Here is an 18,004-nt window from a genome sequence, read left to right as displayed (position 1 = left end):
TACTCCCTTCATAGAACAGGGCAAGCTGGCTCTAACCAGAATAGAAAGAGGAGTGGGAGGCCCTGGTGCACAACTGAGCAAGAGGACAAGTATATTAGTGTCTAGTTTGAGAAACAGACGCTTCACAAGTCCTCAACTGGAAGCTTCATTAAATAGTACCTAAAAACACCAGTCTCAACGTCAATAATGAAGAGGCAACTCCAGGATGCTGGCATTGTAGGCAGTGTTGCAAAGAAAAAGCCATATCTCAGACGGGCCAATGAAAATAAAATATTAAGATGGGCAAAAGAACACTGATACTGGACAGAATGCCAGCATCCCGGAGTTGCCTCTTTACTGTGGACGTTGAGACTGGTGTTTTGTGGGTACTTAGACCAGTGGAAATGTGTCCTTTGGTCTGGAGTCCAAATTGGAGATTTTTGGCTCCAACCGCCGTGTCTTTGTGAGACGGGATGTGGGTGATCTCCGGATGTGTATTTCCCCCCATACAGCATGGAGGAGGAGGTGTTATGGTGTGGGGGTTCTTTGCTGGTGACAATGTCTGTTTAGAATTCAAGGCACACTTAACCAGCATTGCTACCACAGCATTCTGCAGCAATACGCCATCCCATCTGGTTTGGGCTTAGTTAGACTATTATTTGTTTTTCAACAGCACAATGACCCAACACACCTCCAGGCTGTGTAAGGGCTATTTTACCAAGAAGGAGAGTGATGGAGTGCTGCATCAGATGACCTGGCCTCCACAATCTCCCGACCTCAACCTAATTGAGATGGTTTAGAATGAGTCAGACCGCAGAGTGAAGGAAAGCAGCCAACAAGTGCTTAGCATATGTGGGAAGTCCTTCAAGACTATTGGAAAAGCATTCCAGGTGAAGCTGGTTGAGATAATGCTAAGAGTGTGCAAAGCTGTCAAGGTGAAGGATGGCTACTTTGAAGAATCTCAAATATATTTGTTTAACACTTTTTTGGTTACTACATGATTCCATATGAATTATTTAATAGTTTTGATGTCTTCACTATTACTCCATAATGTAGAAAATAGTCAAATAAAGAAAAACCCTTGAATGAGTAGGTGTTCTAAAACTTTTGACCGGTAGAGTATATATGTTATAATTTTCAATAATGGACGTGAGAGACTATAATATCACCAGGAAATTAGCTCAAAGTGATTTTAAGTTAGTGAATCTGTTCCAAAGTATTCCCAATAATAAATAGAAAGGCATATGTGATCATATCCAAATGTAATCAAGGTTTGAAATAATTCTGTTTTTGTCAAATACTATATGTGTTCGGGATTCTTGCAGTCAATTTGCAATGTTCAAATGATTTATAACCCCGACCATCCGCTCAAGGAAAATCGGCCCACGGCTGAATGTAATTGGGGACCCCTGGTGTCGATGGTGGCAGGTTGGTTGAATGAATGTCATCGTAATCCAACAGCAGTGGTCAGTTGTAAAGGGTTTGCAATCAGCAGCACTTCAGAATAAGTAGGAGAATCAGCCCTAGAATTCCCTAATTCTGCCCAGCAGGTTTATTTATCCCCCCTATTCAATCAGGCGCAACCCAACAGGACAAAATAGCTTATTATCAAGAAGATGTCAAATCCACCAGGGGACTCTGCATTCCCCTTCACTTTCTGTGCCTGATGTAATTATGCATCAGAGGAGAAACCCTTTCCCTGACAGACTACTGTGACACAGTTTCAAAGAGGAATGCAGCTGTCATTCACTGACTACCTCTCATATGACCAGAGTCCACTGAATCCCCACCCATAAAATAAAATTCTCTCAGACTTTCCTCTTCCTTGTCTCTGCTTGTTTTATCCTCCTCTCCTTCCCTCCTTGTTTCATCCCCTTCTCCTCATGATAGCAGTGGTGGAGCCTCGGCCCTGGTTAGTACCCTTGTGATTTTAATCATAGGCAGTTCGCCGCGTTGTGATTGGCTCAGAGACGATGACTCACTCTCTAACAGGCTGGAGAAATGATGAGAAGAGGAGGGGAGGGGGGTAGAGGTGGGAGTAGCTTTCTATCAGCCTATCTCTCAGTGAGAGCCTGCTTGCCTAACTCTCATTAGCGCTCACAGAAAGTTCATAACACACATGCCATGCATGTGAAGGAAGCCAACACAACCTGAATGTGCTGATTTGTTGTAGTATTCTTCTCCCTTTACCTCTGAGCAGCCTTGGGGAGAGACACCACGCCTGGAGGAGAAATAAAGAGAGAAAGAGAGAGAATAACAGAGTGAGGGAGGGGGACTTGAGCTGGTGACAGAGCTTGCAGGCTCCAGTCGTGCCTCTCATCTGTCTACTGCTGCTGCTGCGTTGCAGTCAGAGTCAGAGCCAGGGGCTGAGCTGAGCTGGTGTTTTTCTCAGTGATCTACAGACAGACAGAGCAGTGAGCTGTAAGCTGTGAACAGTACTGTACCTCTGCCACACCACTGCCATGACAACACTGTGAGTGAAAAGAGAGAGTTCCTCCTGTCCACCACCTCTCTAAAGCTACAGCTGCGGAACCCTGCAGCCACAGACAGATAATTACAGAGGTGAGTCTGTCTGCTGCTTTTCTTTAAGTCTGTAGTCAGAGAGAGAAGGCGAGAGAGATTTAAATTTGCAGTAGTGAACTGTTTTGGCAATAAAACATATGTATCCACTGAATTGAGGGAGAGAACGAAAGAAAGAGGGAAATAATTGTATGGTGTGTTTTGGTTCACAGCTTAATGTGCTCGTAAAACTTCATGAATTGATCTTTGGTATTGTTTTCATTCGTCTTGGGTGAGAGAATGTGACGTCTTAGTTTCTTGGTGTGTTAGATGACTCAGAAAGATGTAACACTGAAGTGTTTATAATAAGACTGAACAGGTTTAATGTTGATGATATTACCAAAGCAAAGTGTGGAAAGTTTTATGAGTCTGATACCATTTTTAGGGTGTATCCATTATGAACTGCCACAGACAATGGGTGTGTGTGTGGATGCTATGTTTATGTTTATGTTTGTGTGTGTGTCTCTCTGTTTGTGTATCCTGTTTACTTTTTGAATGGCAAGTTATGTATCGAGCTATATCCCTCTTACAACCTGTGTGTGTGTGTGTGTGTGTGTGTGTGTGTGTGTGTGTGTGTGTGTGTGTGTGTGTGTGTGTGTGTGTGTGTGTGTGTGTGTGTGCGTGTGCGTGTGTGTGTGTGCATGTGCCCTTGTGTGTGCTCGTGCCTGTGCCTATGTTTGTGCGTTCCAGTGAGAGAGAAAGAAAGAGGCAGTGAGAAAGAGCGAGAGAGAGAGTGGGTGGATGAACACAGCAGCAGCAACATTACTGTTATCTGACTTAGCTCAGGAGTAATGAAACATGAAGACACAAGTGTATTTTCAGCTGTTCTGATTTAAACCACCGACCAGCTGACAGAATGCAAATATCCACATAGCTAGGCTACTGTACCTTACAGCTGTCCAGCCAGCCTGTCAATTGTATAACTCTATCTGTATAGCTGTCCCTCTGGTTCTCAGGGTGACTGTGGGTCTAGATCATCTCCTCTGTACTGTATGAAGGCTGATCCATCCCTATGGACTGAGCTGTGTGGGCAGGGGTGGAGCATGGAGAGCTGTACTGCAGTAATCTTGCCCGTGACACAGTTGATAACTGCCTCCTATTTCCGCTTTCTAAGCCATATAAATGGCTTTCTAAGCCAGCATGGGGAAAGGGTTCAGTGGTGATGTCTAATGTGTTAGTACTAACCACTTGTAGATGCTTCTGGCGGGTTTCTGCTGCAGATTTTTCTGTTAGGTACTGTCTATTGCTATTGGTAGGCTCTGACTGTTTTGGAGTTTGTTTTTAATAGACCATCAATTCAGTGTGAAATTCCTCCATTTTAGTGTGTTAAGACATCGATTGAGGCCATTTCTGTTTCTTACGTCAGTTACTGTAGAAGCATAGAGGAATAGACTGAGAGGAAATGGTGGAGAATGTTGTTTGCTTCATTCATGTAGAACAAGGACAACTGCAGATTTCAGAGAAAAGGCAGCTTCTGGATAATACGCTGGGAATGCCACAGCCTCTGCCACAGCCTCTGCCAAGCCTCTGCCACTCCTGTCTGTCTATCTGAGAGATGTTGAGAGATGCAGAGAGATGCGTAAGCTCCCTACTGACCCTTTCACATCCCTTTATCCCCCCTCCTTCCACCCCTCCATCTCTCTCCCACTGTAATTGAAGTGTCGTCTCTCCACTTTCACAGAATCGACCCCCCCCCCCCCTCTTCCGACCCCCTCCGCTTCTCCCCCCAGCTCTGTCGCCACAGAAACGGCTGATTCTGGAAGGGTGGTGGGTGGAAAAAGACACAGAGATCCTGAATGCTCTGCCTCCTGCAGCATTGTACTGTAGTTATCTGCATCTGTAGTGCCTATTGGCCGTGGCTCGGATGGGTTAGTGAATGGTGCTGGCAACACCACAGTTGTGGGTTCAATTCCTGCTTGGGTCATTGTTGGTTATTGAATCTGTGTGCTCACTGTTCTGTGCTTTGAATGAAAGGGGCTGCTCAATGACCATGTTGTGGCTAATGTAACGCTGGAGGGTTACACACCTGACAGAGGATACTTTGTGTGTGTGTTCTCAGAGGTATCACTGAGCTGATTAATAATGTAATGTAGCATGACAAGACAGTTATTAATGGCTGTGGCTCGACCTTGCACTCCTGCAGTCGATTGTATGCCTAGTGAATGATGGAGAGATATGGATCGAGTTACAGGAGAGACCACAAACCAGATGTTGAGAAGCCATGCCATGCTAATGTGTTCATGATGTGATGTAATGGAACATGCTTGCCCCCTCAGATTGTAAAGGACCACACATGAACACCATGCCAATAAACACTGTAAGAGGCAGGTCTCTGGTAGGACCTACAGCACAGGCATGTCAATCAAACAGAATAATTTCACACATTTTTCTGAGTGTTCTGTGTTTGTTTTCTTCTTGTCAAGTTTTCCATTCCTACAGTACAATATACAAAAATATTATTAATTCTATGCAACCTTCACTGTGTGTTTTTGCCATATACAGTTGAAGTCGGAAGTTAACATACACTTAGGTTGGAGTCATTAAAACTCGTTTTTCAACCACTCCACAGTTGGTTAGGACATCTACTTGTGCATGACACAAGTAATTTTTCCAACAATTGTTTACAGACAGATTATTTCACTTATAGTTCACTGTATTACAATTCCAGTGGATCAGAAGTTTACATACACTAAGTTGACTGTGCCTTTAAACAGCATGGAAAATTCCAGAAAATGATGTCATGGCTTTAGAAGCATCTGATAGGCTAATTGACATCATTTGAGTCTATTGGAGGTGTACCTATGGATGTATTTCAAGGCCTACCTTCAAATTCAGTTCCTCTTTGCTTGACATCATGGGAAAATCAAAAGAAATCAGCCAAGACCTCAGAAAAAAAATTGTGTACTTCCACATGCCTGGTTCATCCTTGGGAGCAATTTCCAAACGCCTGAATGTCCCACGTTCATCTGTACAAACAACAGTACGCAAGTATAAACACCATGGGACCACGAAGCCATCATACTGCTCAAGAAGGAGGCGCATTCTGTCTCCTAGAGATGAACGTACTTTGGTGCTATGTGGATATATTCAAGCAACATCTCAAGACATCAGTCAGAAAGTTAAAGCTTGGTCGCAAATGGGTCTTCCATATAGATATTGATCCCAAGCATACTTCCAAAGTTGTGGCAAAATGGCTTAAGGACAACAAAGTCAAGATATTGGAGTGGCCATCACAACGCCCTGACCTCAATCTCATAGAACATTTGTGGGCAGAACTGAAAAAGCGCGTGCGAGCAAAGAGGCTTACAAACCTGATTCAGTTACACCAGCTCTGCCAGGAGGAATTGGCCAAAATTCACCCAACTTATTATGGGAAGCTTGTGGAAGGCTACCCAAACATTTTGACTCAAGTGAAACAATTTAAAGGCATTTCTACCAAATACTAATTAAGTGTATGTAAACTTTTGACCCACTGGGATTGTGATGAAAGAAATAAAAGCTGGTATAAGTCATTCTCTCTACTAATATTCTGACATTTCACTTTCTTAAAATAAAGTGGTGATCCTAACTGACCTAAGACATGGACTTTTTACTAGGATTAAATGTCAGGAATTGTGAAAAACTGAGTTTAAATGTACTTGGCTAAAGTATATGTAAACTTCTGAATTCAACTGTAGGTCCTTCAGATGTTTTTTAAAATCATTTTATTTCACAAGTCAGTTAAGAACAAATTCTTACCTAAGACAACAACTCATCATGGTAGCAACACAACATGACAAAAACATGGTAGTAGCACAAAACATTATTGGGCACAGACAACAACACAAAGAGCAAGAAGGTAGAGACAACAATACATCACGCAAAGCATCCAACTGTCCAGTTTGAGTACACTCAGAAAATAGGTGCTATCTAGAACCTAAAATTGTTATTTGGCTGTCTCCATAAGATAACTAATTGAAGAACCATTTTTGGTTCCAGGAACAACCTTATTGGGTTCCATGTAGAACCCTTCCCCCATAGGGTTCTACATGGAACCCAAAAGAGTTCTATCTGGTTCTCCTATTGGGAAGCCGAAGAACCCTTTTGGAACCATTTTTTCTAAGAACGTTTGAAATATATTGTGATATTGATTAATCACAATTTAAAAATGAACATCCATCAAACTCCAGGTGCAGGGTCCATGGAATAACAAGGATGCCAGCACACTGTCTCATACAGAACTAATATCTATGTGAGAGTGGGTATTCATCTTTTTATGAAGATGAATCACAGGGCATTAAAATCCACTCAGTTATCAGGCCTATGGTCCATGTCACACTGCTGCTAGTGTTGACAGTGACTCATCCCTATGGCTATAGGTCAGTATAAACCCTTTTTAAACTAACGTCACGAAAAAGGTCTCTGGAACAAGTTTGGGGCCCCATGGAAACCTCTGCTCACTGAAAGCTGTCACTGTCATAGAACCACAACACAGTTAGTCCCACACAGGACCCCATGAGACCGCCCTTAGTGAATGTCTGATTAAATTAGGACGCGAATTATGCTTAGGCAGGAAGTACTGTGGGAGATCCAGGTTCATCTAGGTTGTTTTTCTCCCTGGAAATTATATTTTGGATCTCCTCCTGCTGTGTGATGTATTACGTCATTGATCCCCCAATGTGTAATTTCCTTTTATATTCGTCCAGAAATATTATTAGTATACACTATGGGGACAGGAGTCTTTCTATTCAATAAGACTTCAGTATGAAAGGTTCAAAGCTTCGAGTCCTACTTTACATTACTTGGGTAAAAACATGTCTAATGGCTAAAGAAAACTAGTACAATGCATGTGTATGTTCTTACATATAGGCTGACACTCTTGCATGGGCATTTCCAGTTGCTATGGTGTAATGCCTACCCAAAGTTTAGTTGGGGCTATTCAATTCTATTTCTGTGATTCCGATAACAATAGGAATCGAAGAATAGAGAGGATGTGGGCTGCAGTGGTGCAGTCATTACCGTCAGCTGTGTGACGCAGAACCCGCCCCAGACTCCAGACTCACAGCATACTGCAGACACATCAAAAGTTAGTCACAGCACTGAGCAGAGTCATCTGAGAGAATCGCTCAACACAGGTGGAGGAGGAAAACACAGGTGCCACTGCTTCATAATCCCTTTAAGGTGTTACGATAAGAAGAATATCCCATGATGAAGATGAGGATAGAATAAGAGGACATTGCTCCTGCGTAATGTTTTCCTCACATTCTCACTTTCTAAATTCTCTCTCTATTCATGTCATTAGAACAGCAGTGGAAGCAGATGTCTCTTACGACTATGCTGTTACCCCCATTGGAAGCCTTAGAGTGCAGAGCCATGTCCATGGTCTGAGGACACTTGCCCCTCCAGTGTAGCTGAGGGGATATGTGTGGAATTGTGGGCCTCAGGTGGAAATCAGCTGCTCTTTCCTTAAAGTACAACCCTTTTGAGCTCATTTGTTCAGTTATAGAAAGTGGGTGTGTGCAAGCATGTGTGTGTATGTGCCCTTCAGCTCATTCAGTGTGTTATGTGACTTCTGGTACACGCTCCTGCCGAGTAGTCAGCTGACTGTAGTGGCAGCTCCCTGTTGTGCACTAGCACGTCCTGTACCCATGGATACACTACATCCCCCAAGAGAGGAGAAGAGAGAGAGAGAGAGATGGGAGACAGTAGGAGGATGTCACAGTAGCACCTTCCTGAACAATCCCAACAGTCTTGATGTTCAGGTAAGACCCGATAGGACCTCATCTCTCTCTGTCTGCCCAGTTGGCTAGGGTTAGGGTTAGGGTGACACTGTCATTGTGGGGGGAAGCAAGTCTGACCAACCCAAACTGTAGCAGGCAAAATTGAAGATTTTCAGGGATGAGAACAAGTACGAAGAGAGAGTGTTTATGAAGAGGAAATGAGAGCAAGAGAGAGAGAGGGAGAGATTGATAAAGAGAGAACGAGTGGGAGGGAGTCAGTGTTTCCAAGGTACCCCACTGGTGATTAATGAGGGTGTGATAGAGGTTATTCTTGTTCCTCACCCCCCCCATCCTTCCATCCCTCTCCCTTTACTTTCTCCCTTAGTTTTCTCCTCCCTCTCTCTGCCAAAACAGCCCAGGCCTGGCAGAGGCGTTCCTCAAACAGGGTAATGCAGTGTGGAAGACTGATCCATCCTGACTGGGTAATTGATTGAAGTGAAACGAAGAGGGGGAGGACATTAGCTGCGACACTCTACACTCATGTAGAGGGATGCATCCCTCACTTAGCTGATCAGATTAATGATTATGGAGTGGGCTTCGGTTATTGACTTTGCATTCTCAACTATCCCCAGCTGGCATGTAGATTGATTTGCTCAATAAGTTTGGACCTTTCATTTTAATTGAATTGTTCTAATGATAAATTGGGCAGTTTTAAAATATTTGGTCTGAAGAATATTAATATGGCTGAGTTGTCGTGGGGTTTAAACTGTGTGATCTGTGGAAAGAACTACTGCTGCAAATCTTAACTTTACCGAATGGACTGGGGTCACTCTACCTTTAGTGGTTCAGTTAAGGTTTGGACCTGGGTAGTTCTTTATAGATGGCCCTTGTACTCTAGATCAGTGGTTCCCAACCTTTTCCAGTCTGGGGACCACCGAATCACTGTCAAAAGCTTTTGAGAACCAAAAAAATAAAATACCTTGCCGGTCAAATTTGTTACATATTAAATGCCTATTATTATTTTTAAACATTTGCATTGTGAAAAGTAATGTAAAATTCCTTAAAATAAATCATTCAAAACAATTGATTGATAAATTGCAGTACGCAGACCGTAGTTTGAAAACCCCTGCTGTAGATGATGCCCTATAAATTGCACCTTGAGGAGATAAAAAAAAATGTTGTATTATAGTATATGGATTACTAGTGGAGACCTGATCCAGACAGAGACATCATCTGAGCTCATTTTAAACCCATCTGTAGCCATGTGAGCCCGACTCTAACAGTGCATTCGGAAAGTATTCAGACCCCTTGACTTTTTTCACTTTCTGTTACGTTACAGCCTTATTCTAAAATTGATTAAATAGTTTATTTTTCCCCTTATCAATCTAAGCACAATACCCTATAATGACAAAGCAAAAACAGGTTTGATTTTGTATAATAAAAAATGAAAAAATATCCATTTACATAAGTTTTCAGACCGTTTACTCAGTACTTTGTTGAAGCAACTTTGGCAGCGATTACAGCCTCAAGTCTTCTTGGGTATGACGCCACAAGCTAGGCACAGCGGTATTTGCAGAGTTTCTCCCGTTTTTCTTTGCAGATCCTCTCAAACTATGTCAGGTTGGATGGGGAGTGTTGTTGCACAGCTATTTTCAGGTCTCTCCAGAGGTGTTCGATCAGGTTCAAGTCCGGGCTCTGGTTGGGCCACTCAAGGACATTCAGAGACTTGTCCCGAAGCCACTCCTGCGTTGTCTTGTCTGTGTGCTTAGGGTCGTTGTCTTGTTGGTATGTGAACCTTTGCCCCAGTCTGAGGTCCTGAGCGCTCTGGAGCAGGTTTTCTTCAAGGATCTCTCTGTACTTTGCTCTGTTAATCTTTCCCTCAATCCTGACTGGTCTCCCAGTCCCTGCCAGTGGAAAAACATCCCAACAGCATGACACTACCATCACCATGCTTGACCGTAAGAATGGTGCCATGTTTCCTCCAGATGAGACGCTTGGCATACAAGACAAAGAGTTCAATCTTGGTTTCATCAGACTAGATCATCTTGTTTCTCATGGTCTGAGAGTCCTTTAGGTGCCTTTTAGCAAACTCCAAGCGGGCTGTCATGTGCCTTTTACTGAGGAGTGGTTTCCATCTGGCCACTCTACCATAAAGGCCTGATTGATGGAGTGTTGCAGGTGCTCCCATCTCAACAGATGAACTCTGTAGCTCTGTCAGAGTGACCATTGGGTTCTTGGTCACCTCCCTGACCAAGGCCCTTCTCAGTTTGGCTTGGTGAACAGCTCTAGGAAGAGTCTTGGTGGTTCCAAAGTTCTTCCATTTAAGAATGTTGGAGGCCACTGTGTTCTTGGGGACCTTCATTGCTGCAGACATTTTTTGGTAACCTTCCTGTGCCTCGACACAATCCTGTCTCGGAGCTCTATGGACAATTCATTTGACCTCGTGGCTTGGTTTTTGCTCTGACATGCACTGTCAACTGTGACCTTATATAGACAGGTGTGTGCCTTTCCAAATAATGTCCAATCAATTGAATTGACCACAGGTGGACTCCAATCAAGTTGTAGAAATATCTCAAGGATGATCAATGGAAACAGGATTTGCCTGAGCTAAATTTTGAGTCTCATAGCAAAGGGTCTGAATTCTTATTTAAATAAGGTATTTCTGTTTTTTGTGGGAAAAGGGAAGGGGTCTGAATACTTTCCGAATGCACTGTAATTTTGAAGCAGAGTGACGTTTGGGGGGGAAGACAAATTTCTTTTGTCTGGGGCGAAATGTTGAATGCTGTGTCTTCAACGAGTTGTCATGAAAATCCCGCAGGCTTTGGTGGAGTGTCTGAGATGGCTGCCTCTGCCTTCAGCTCCCTGCTGTCTGCTGATGACTAATTCCCTCTCCACACACACTCGATATTAAAACGCTTAAATTGGCTTCAGCAAGCCCATTATTAACACACTCATTAGTACTGATTGAATGCTCAAGAGCCATCGTACCATCGTTTTACCACGCCTGCTCCAACATCCTCCTCGTCTATCTGTCTAGCAGATTCGTAATCTTCACACAGAGGTTCTGAGTCATTTTGGTCCTTCTGAGGTGCCATTGAGCTTAGTTTCAGGGTGTCTCGGTGCTAACCTCATAGCTCTGGCCAATTAGTCCCATCTGGACCTGCTCTTCCTGCCATCTGGTCCTCTTTTCGCTCTAAATGGCCAATCACCTCGTGAGTTCTGGTTTCAAAATGGCTCCGGTGTAACATTCCTGGCTAGAGGGAGGTGTGATGAAGGATGAATGAAAGGGCAACATAGAGCTTTACAGGGTAGATATAGTTATGGCTTTTCAATTGATGAAGTCCCTTTCACTTTATGCTACTACACACAATATGATTTTCCAATCTGTCACAGTATAAAGTGCTAACCATTTTAGGAGGGAGATTACTTAGAGAACGATACAGACTTCATGTTACCATTTGACATTTACATTTTAGTCCTTTAGCAGACGCTCTTATCCAGAGCATGCATACAAACCACAACATTTCATTTCATTTTTTTGGAACACTTCACGTATAGTTTCATGTTATCACATGTTGCTTTGCATGTTGTCACATATTGTCACATTAACTTCAATTAAGATCACATGTGATTACATGAAAACATGTGTTTTTGGAACACTTCACATGTGAAATTCATGTGGTTTTTCCATAAGCCTGATTCCTCAAATCAAAAGTTGCCTACCGCCAAACTCAGTTTGGAAAGGGAGACAGAAGAAGGGGTAAACCAAGCTAAGGTGGATATCATGTCGGTGTATGCCAGAGAGGATGGTGATAAAGGTGATTGGTGATGATGTGTGTGTGTGTAGGCCTACCTAACCAGGGGTACTGAGAGGAAATGCAGATCGTGATTCTGCTGCTGGTGCTGTACTGGTGGTGACGATGGTGATGGTTGTGATGTTGGTTTGGCCTCTACTGTCAATCAATCAATCACATGTATTTTATAAAGCCCTTTTTACATCAGCAGTTGTCACAAAGTGCTTACACAGATACCCAGCCTGACTGCTCTATGCAGATGAGTGTGAGGAGAGCAGCCTGTATGAGAACTATCTGTGTGGCTGCCATGGCCGAGGCCTGGGGGTCTCTCCACTGAGGGACAGAACTGAGACTACTGCATTACTATTGTCTCTCTGAAATACCATAACCCTATTCAACACCCATAGATTCAAACAGACATAGGCACACACATGGACAATAAAACAGACAAGCATGTATGCATGGCAGTGGAGGCTGCTGAGGGAAAACGGCTCATAATAATGGCTGGAACAGAGCGATTGGAATGGAATCAAACACTGTGTTTGATGTATTTAATACCATTCCACCTATTCCACTCCAGCCATTACCATGAGCAAGTCCTCCCCAATTAAGGTGCCACCAACCTCCTGTGATGCACGCACACACACACACACACACACACACACACACACTAGCCGAACTCATAAGGCTGGCCTCGGTGTCATAGTCTAACATTAATATTTACAACTGTGAATACTGAATGGAGTCAAGTGGATGGTGTACTGATTGTCAAAATGGAAGGGGATTTTTCTGCTCTGCAATGATTGACTGTGACATCCATGTAAATCACCACGGCTGTATGAAACTGACTACACTGTTAAGAGGCTGATTTACATAGAAAATTCTTACACACTCCCCAAATCCCAAATCTAAATTCTTCTTCTCCAGATGGCAGATCTGCATTTTAAATCCTTAGTTTTCTTGAGTTCTCTGTTTGGAATTCCTTTAGAGGCTAGATCCAGTCGACCAGAAAGATGTGGGTTTCTGCTAATGATTTCTCTTATCACCTAAATGGGTTTGATGAGATGAGGGAGCGCAGTGCAGCGAAGCTGCTAGCTATTACAACTTCTCTGTAAAAACCGCAAGCATGCACACACACACACACACACACACACACACACACTCACAGACACTCACACTCCAAAACAACAGAGCTGCTATGGTGCTGTACCACCTGCCTCTTATTAACCCCCTCATCAAGCATAATAATATCACTGCTAATCCAATTGTCTCAGCCCACAACCTTCCTACAGCATTCCTACAGCCTTACACAGCATTCCTACAGTCTTACCACAGCTTTCCTACAGCATTCCTACAGCATTCCTACAGTGTTCCTACAGGCTTCTTACAGGCTTCCTGCAGCCTTCACACTGCATTCATACAGCATTCATACAGTGTTCCCACAGCAGGAATGGGCTTGATTGGGTTTTCCCCTCTTACCCCGCATTCGGGAAGTCAAATGAAAAGTAAAGCACTCCTGGCTTACACATTCATTTATTTATCTCTTGCTATTTCGCCATGTTTCTTGATTTTTCTTTCTCCCTATTGCATCTCTCTCCCTCTCTATCTTCTGTGAGTGCAGAGGAAGTGGAGGTCAGAACGTGGTGAGCAGAACCCGGCTGGGTGTCTGGATCTGATTAGAAAAAGCACTTTCTGTGTGACTGTGTCTCCTGCTTACTTCATGGGAGGCTCTCTAACCGTTAATCAAACAGGGGGAACTACTGAAAGAGGCATCAAATCGCTCTCTCTTCCCTACTAGTTCTTGATTCGTATTTATTTTATTTTTCTCTCCCTCCCCACTAGCATCCCAAACCTCCCTTTCCTAAGTCTTCCTGGTTGTTTTGATCCACTGGCATAGGGCTGCTGTTTTGATTAGTTGATGAGGTGTGGTCAACCCGGTCATAGAGGGAATTGTAATGTGAGGAGTGCTGGGAGTTATTTTACCCCTGTAGTCCTCACTGCGACTGTCAGGTAAATTCATTTGAGGCTGTGGCTAATGATTTCCCCCCCAGCCCTGTAAGTGTGTGTGTGTGTGTGTGTGTGTGTGTGTGTGTGTGTGTGTGTTCACACAGTGTTAACTCATGCACCTCGTAGACTACTTACAAGCTCTGCTATAATGAAACTCCTTAATATGACATATACTGAGCTCATATGGTATATAGGCTTTTCCTAGTTGTTGTAAAACTACATTCATTGTTAAAAGACCAGAGACTCCTTATTAAGAAGCCAATCAGAGGTTATTGAACCTTAATCTCCGAAAGAGTGTGACTGAAGCACTATTGGACACTTTTAAACAATGTCCTCAAACAGTTGGTTGACTTGGTCATGCCTTTAATTGCTAAGGAAACAGGATTAAGCATGTACAATCACCAATGGTCTGTCCTTAGAATTACCAGATCCTGCTAGTACCACATTTGTCCTAGGTTATCTTGCAAGGGAATAGAAGGTTCAAGTATTCATCCCCTTTGGCGTTTTTCCTATTTTGTTGCATTACAACCTGTAATTTAAATGGATTTTTATCGGATTTCATGTAATGAACACACACAAAATAGTCCAAATTGGTAAAGTGAAATGAAAAAAAAATGTTGATTTAAAAAAATAAAAAATACAATAAAAATGAAAGTGGTGCGTGCATATGTTTTCACCCCCTTTGTTATGAAGCCCCTAAATAAGATCTCGTGCAACCAATTACCGTCACATAATTAGTTAAATAAAGTCCACCTGTGTTCAAACTAAGTGTCACATGATCTCAGTAAATATTCACCTGTTCTGAAAGGCCCCAGAGTCTGCAACCTCTAAGCAAGGGGCACCACCAAGCAAGCGGCACCATGAAGACCAAGAAGCTCTCCAAACAGGTCAGGGACAAAGTTGTGGAGAAGTACAGATCAGGGTTGAGTCATAATCTTTGAACATCCCACAGAGCACTGTTAAATCACTTTAAGCCGTACACTCCACAGAGCTGGGCTTTACGGAAGAGTGGCCAGAAAAAAAGCCATTGTTAAAGAAAGAAATAAGCATTCACATTTGGTGTTTGCCAAAAGGCATGTGAGAGACTCCCCAAACATATGGAAGAAGGTACTCTGGTCAGTTGAGACTAAAATTGTCCATCAAGGAAAACGCTATGTCTGGCGCAAACCAAACACCGCCCATCATCCCGAGAACAACATCCCACAGTGAAGCATGGTGGTGGCAGCATCATGCTTTGGGTATGTTTTTTCATCTGCAGGGACTGGGAAACTGGTCAGAATTGAAGGAATGATGGATGACGCTAAATACAGGGACATCTTAGAGGGAAGCCTGTTTCCGTCTTCCAGAGATTTAAGACTTGGACAGAGGTTCACCTTCCAGCAGGACAATGACCCTAAGCATACTGCTAAAGCAACACTTGAGTGGCTTAAGGGGAAACATTTAAATGTCTTGGAATGGCCTAGTCAAATCCCAGACCTCAATCCAATTGAGAATCTGTAGTATGACTTAAAGATTGCTGTACACCAGCGGAACCCATCCAACTTGGAAAAATGCCAAAGGGGGTGAATACTTTCGCAAGCCACTGTAAACACTTTAGTCTGAGACTGACATCATTGAAGTAATTTGTGGTAACAAGGGGCACGAGGAGCGTTGTACAAAACAAGGTCATCAAAGATTGGATCGTCTCTAACCAATCAGAGTATCAAAGCCAATGACACATTTTCAAACCTCTGTTTTACTCATGTGTGTTCTGGCTCTGGACCAACCCATTGGTTTCTGGACCAATCAGGTGGCCTCTAATGTGATCGCATTTGGTGAAGGGTTGGGGAGGTATTCAGATCCAGACTCATTGCGGAGAAGAAACTAACGTCCGTGGGCGTGGCGTAGCGTTTGGCCCTAAACAAGGAGTCTGGGTCGTTCCATCAATTCGGTTTTCTGAGAGGTAAACGTATTTCTTTCTTATGGATTTCACCAAATGTTATTATTTTATTAATTCTGTCATAAAGAGTTTATGTTCAACTTCATGAGAAAAAAACTTGAGGTTAAATTAAAAAGAATGTCTACAGTAAGTGCCTATTAAGTACCAAATAAAGTTAAGTTAAAAAAAAGTAACAGGATTGACCGTAACAAGGTTGATGATTTCATCTTAAATCAGCCATTAATCCCCTTGTGACAGGGGGAATGGAAGCTTGTTGTGTGCAACAGGGAGTGGAAAATTAATGCACGCTTAATTTTGTGGCTCCCGAGTGGCGCAGGGGTCTAAGGTACTGCATCTCAGTGCTAGAGGCATCACTATAGACCCTGGTTCAATTCCAGGCTGAATCACATCCTGCCATGATTGGTAGTCCCATAGGGCGGCGCACAATTGGCCCAGCGTCGTTAGGGTTTGGCCGGGGTAGGCCATCATTGTAAGTAAATCCTTTTGTAAAATTCACAATCTTCTACATTTATAGCCTGTCTATCTATGGGGTCTATAGGGTTGACGTGTTACGCTCGACCTGCCCACAAAAACACCAGCAAATGGCCAAAAAGAGTAGAACCAGCTCACCTGCTTTTACACTATGATTTGACAATTAGATGTTCAATGTTTCTTTGAAAAAGGGTGCATGGAGGGACATGTCAAAATGCTGCATTTTTGCACTTTAGCAAGTCTTTATTAATATAAAAATCAGATTTATTAAATTCTCCATGTGGTCTATATTAAAGGGCACTTAATTGACATTAACAAGCTTTACAATTCAATATTGGGGCACAATTTCTACTTTAAATATCAAAGGGACGCAAAAGACACTCTTTTCATGGAACGACCCTACTATGTTAGAAACAGGAGGTCCATTTGGACAAATAAAGAACCAAATTAAGACTTGTTATTTCTTCCATTAGTTTGTTGAAATGCTAATTGTAACAGTATTTACAGTAGCAAATAAGTTGTCCTTAGAATGACCACATGCCTACAAGAGACAATTTGTCCGAAGGCCCATTTGGAGTAAAAGAGCAACACCCACATTGTGGAAGAAATTGTGTTACAGTAATTCAGTTGTAGCTCAGTGTAGCCATGTCTTGAACCTTAACCTGTCATTGCATACTAATATACTAGTTAAAACTAAAATGTTCTCCTGGTTCTCCTTTATGTCCTTCTCTCTGCTGGTTGTTAACGTGATGGTCCCCCCTACCATAGCGGAGATGTCATCCAGGCTGAGTTTACTCCCCACATGGCTGTATGCCTCCCAGGCCCCACAAAAACAGAAACACGTTGCTAATAGCTACCAGATCCACCTCATTAGTTAATTGTGTGTTGTGTAAAGGTCTTAATCTGTATACTGTAACTAACAGCCCACTGACATTTACACTAATGCCAACAGATAACCTCTGAAAATATTCACACTGTTATATTGTTGTGTTGGACATTCATAGTTACGCTATTGTCGTATTCAAAGAGCGTCACTATGGTCTTTGATATGAAAATCCCACAGTAGTATGATTACTACAGGGGATCAGTGAAAAAAAGCTATATTAAATGCTAACAATGTCTATATGTAATCCCCCTCTGCTTCTATTCTATGGTCCTGCCATGCATCCCTGGTAGACTAAATATGTATTCTCACAATCAAATAAAATGTATAACATCAAGCACCACATAGTAGGCTGTTCAGTGAACAAAAAACTATGGCAACACCAGGAATGGTATTTTGATACGGTATGTTACATAAACACCTTCTTGTTCTACTTCAAGGGGCTTTGTGAGTTAGACTTGATCTATGGAGACTTGATCTCTTGATCTTGTTTCATTGTCTGCCTTCTTTTTAAATGGTTGACTGTCAATGTCAAATTGGAACTCTTTGTGAGTACTATAAAGAAATGGGCGTGAGTCATTACACAGCCATTGTTCATGACATGGCTACACAATGGAGCTAGTTTTCAATAAAAGCTGCAACAATGGGACAGGGTGTTAAATGAATCATGCCT

General features: G+C 42.7%; 1 protein-coding gene across 3 annotated transcripts in view; it reads left to right on the top strand.

Annotated features, from left to right (window-relative positions):
* Nucleotides 1-1,992: 1,992 nt before the first annotated feature.
* The window catches only part of LOC110491132 (prickle-like protein 2), a 66,136-nt gene continuing 50,124 nt past the window's right edge, over nucleotides 1,993-18,004 (top strand). The window contains exon 1 of one of the 3 annotated variants that reach the window (XM_036947457.2): nucleotides 1,993-2,541. The gene's annotated coding sequence lies outside the window, so the exon portion shown is untranslated. The remainder of the gene's footprint in view (nucleotides 2,542-18,004) is intronic. The other 2 variants (XM_090203670.1, XM_036947459.2) reach the window with 2 other exon arrangements.

Source organism: Oncorhynchus mykiss, chromosome 16 (assembly GCF_057628025.1).
Source record: "Oncorhynchus mykiss isolate SJ-2025 chromosome 16, ASM5762802v1, whole genome shotgun sequence".
NCBI classification, from domain to species: domain Eukaryota; kingdom Metazoa; phylum Chordata; class Actinopteri; order Salmoniformes; family Salmonidae; genus Oncorhynchus; species Oncorhynchus mykiss.
This window is presented reverse-complemented; position numbering and strand designations above follow the sequence as displayed.